Here is a 3,341-nt window from a genome sequence, read left to right on the forward strand (position 1 = left end):
TTTTCAGTATTCAATAGTCTCTCATGATTTATGTCCCTCACTCTCTTCAGCTCTCTTTCCCCCTTCCCATGGTCCTTTGTTAGGTTTCTCCTGTCAGACCTATGAGTGAAAACATATGGTATCTGTCCTTCTCTGCATGACTTATTTCGCTTAGCATGACACCTTCGATGTCCATCCACGTTGCTACAAATGGCCAGATGTCATTCTTCCTCATTGTCATGCAGTACTCCATTGTGTATATACACAAAGAGGCTGGATTAGTTAATCCCAAAGATCCCCTCCAGCTGCTTCTGTGCTCTCCTGTGTTGGCCAAGTCGGTCCCCTTGGCTCGGGCAGGAGCAACCAGCTATTAAACTGGACACAATCCCAGTTGTAGGGAGGCAGAGAGTCACAGGAAGGGGGGCAAGGCACCCCACAGCCAGGGGCCCCACTGGGGCTCCCAAGGGAGCACTGGGTGCCTCAGATTGGGGAGAAGTGAAGGAAAAGGCAGCAAAGGGCAGGAGGAGCTCAGGGCCCCCAGGCTGTGTGAGAAATGTCTTTCAGGCACTAGCATTGGAAGTGATCAGGCTTTCCAGAGAGGGCAGAATCTGCCCAGGGTCCAGGAGACTGGCCAGGGGGCATGGGGGAGGGTGGGGGAGCTCGCTGAATGCCAGAGAGCCCTGGAAATGGCGTGGAGGGGTCTCTGGGGGGGGGTGACAGCTGATGGCAGCAGGCTCCGTGTTCAGCCCTCAGCTCATCTGCCTCTGCAGACTGTGCGTCATCTGAGACGACCAAATATGTTTCTTTGTCTACAGGGCAAAGCTTGGAATTACCTGTCCCAGAGCAGGAGTCCATGGAGCTGGGCCACCAAGCAGGTAGGACGGGCTGACCTGGGACCCGCTTCTGGATGGGCGCCCTGGGGGCCGCAGGGAACAGCCCTTTCTCCCTTTCCTTTTTTCTGGGTCTGGGTCTTGCTTGGGTCTCCAGACTCACCAGGGGGCCCTGACTCCCTCTGCATTCTGTTTGAAGACAGAAATCAAAGGCAGGGGGAGGAAGATTGCTGGCCCCTCCCACCCACCCCACTGCTGTGCCCTGTCCCTTGACCTGTCCCTGTCCTCAGGGCTCCGAGTGAGGCAGGGGAGGTGTGCACCTGAGGGCAGGGCTGAGGGCCTGGTGGGGTGGGTGAAAGGTACGAGTAGGTGAGTAGGTCCGAGCAAGCCCTGCCCAGGGAGTGGAGTGGCCCAAGGAGGGGAGAAGGGAGTGTCCAGGTGCAGGGAACAGCTTGGGCAAAAGTCAGGAAGTCAGGGGGCGGGTGCTTTGGCAGATCCTAGAGAAGTCAATATGGCTTCCGGGTCCTGGGCCTGGACCCCTGAGGTGGGGGCTCTGCCCTAAGGACAAGAGGCGGGCTTTCAATACAAGAGTGACTGGGTCAGGTCAGCTCTGAGACAGGCCCCCTGGTGAGTGGCCATCCAGTGAGATTGGGGAGAACTTGCCTGTTGGAAACTCTCCAAACACCCCAGGACCGTGGCCTTGTTAAACTCTTGGATGCCAGCCTCTCCCGGGGAGGTTCTGACGCAGGCGCCAGGAGGGGCCCTGGAATCTGCAGATGTGATGAGTGGGGGTGTGTTGGGGATGGGATTCTGATCGAGGGCCAAGCTGGGAAAACTGGCCACTGACCATCTGACCCTCACAACAGCAAGTGAAGCTGCACTCACTCTGCCCATCTTACAGCTGAAAGGAAGAAGGAATGGCAGAGTTGCAGTGGGGTTCCTGAAATGCCCGCAGCACACATTCATTCATTCATTCATTCATTCATTCATTCATTCATTCATCCATTCCACAAATATTTAGCTCCAAGAAGACAAGGGTTGGCCCTTTAGTTCACTGTTGTGTCCCCGGAGCCTGACACAGCGCCCGACATGGTTCGGGCTCCCTCAGTGGGTGGGCTGGTGAATATGGACTCTCTGAACCAGGGTCTGGCCAGTGAAGGGCTGGCGGAGGGAGGACAGGTGATTCCACTATAACATGTGGATAGATGAGGCAATTGGGACCTCGGCCTGGGAGAAACGGGGAGCCCTGTGCCTTGAATCCTGAGCCTGGCATCCTGTGGGACCCCAGGAGGAACCTGTGACTGCACTGGTCCTGGGGCCCCCCATGAGCAGAAAGAGGGGCCCCAGCTGATGAAGTGGGTGCTGAGCGTAACTTACATGCTGCCTCCACTCTGTTGAGAAGGGTGTCCGGCCAGGCCTCAGTTTTCCCCAGAGGTGCCCATTTGTTTGCTGAGGCGGAACCAGGACTGGACGGAGGGAAGGCGGTCTGATCTGGTCTCAGGAACAGGTTCTTCCTCGGCCTTTTGTGTGGATGACAAAGGAATAAGAAAGAAACAGCATCTGATTTCACTGGTGGTTGCGGGGGGAGGGCAGGAAGGAAGGCCAGCGTTTTCTGCCTCTGCGCCCTGGGGAAGGGTCTGGGGCTCCTCATGGGGGTGGGGAGCGAGAGGGGCTTACGCAGGGCACCGCCCCCACTTGGAGGGTCCTGTGAGAGGGAAATAAAACCCCCAGACACTGGCAAACCCCGCTGCTGTCCATCGGCCTTCTCTGAAAAAGAACCTGGAGGAATCTGAATGCCCAGCTGCTAAATCCTGCCCCATTGGTCGGTCTCCCACCGGAAGTCAATCCCCAACACAGTGGTGCGTTTTTTAACAGCAAGTTACAAAGCGATACATAGAATCCGATCTCTTTTGTAAATAAAAGCGAAGCAAAACTATGTATCCTTCAGGAGGGCTGGAGGAGCTATCTAGAATGTTTTAGAGGGAAGCTCGCCAAGTGCATTGACAGCGGTAACCGGGGGATTGAAGATTGGGGAGCAGGGAGTGAGGCTGAGGCTGGGTTCTGTGTTCGTGGTGGTGGAGGCGGGGGTGGGGGAAGGGCTCTGTTTTGCACAGAAAATGCAAGAATGAATGAGGGAAGAAAGATTATATGCTACTACGCATTATATAGAATGAGAAACACGTTATATAAATCGAATGTTTTAAGTCACCTTCCCCGTGGTTGTAAGATGCACTGTTACTTATGTGACTTCCCTGCCACAAAGAGAAAACACCGCTGGTTACACCTGGGCCACCTGTGAGACACAGCCTGATGTCGGAAGTGTGAGCATGAAAAGAAATGATGTGTTTCGCTGACGGCATGCAGTGTCACTCTGGGTCTGACACCCTGCAGCACCCTACTCACTGCTGTCTGATGGCCTCCACCCCACATCTCAGATGCACAAGGGCTGTCTGGTGGGCGCGGGGGGGAGGTCCAAGATTGACCCACCCGCAGCCCCACCTCTGTGAGACCGCCACCCCCCATCTTGGAGGG

At 55.8% G+C, this 3,341-nt stretch overlaps 1 long non-coding RNA gene across 2 annotated transcripts in view; it reads left to right on the forward strand.

The window, feature by feature from the left end:
* Positions 1-2,670, forward strand: part of LOC115304735 — a 5,945-nt gene extending 3,275 nt beyond the window's left edge. The window contains exons 2-3 of one of the 2 annotated variants that reach the window (XR_003914589.1): positions 795-854; positions 2,541-2,670. This is a non-coding gene — a long non-coding RNA (uncharacterized LOC115304735). Of the gene's footprint in view, positions 1-794; positions 855-2,211; positions 2,234-2,540 lie in introns of those variants that run through there. The other variant, XR_003914590.1, reaches the window with a different exon arrangement.
* The last annotated feature ends 671 nt before the right edge of the window (positions 2,671-3,341 follow it).

The sequence above is a fragment of the Suricata suricatta genome, chromosome 10, assembly GCF_006229205.1.
Source record: "Suricata suricatta isolate VVHF042 chromosome 10, meerkat_22Aug2017_6uvM2_HiC, whole genome shotgun sequence".
NCBI lineage: Eukaryota > Metazoa > Chordata > Mammalia > Carnivora > Herpestidae > Suricata > Suricata suricatta.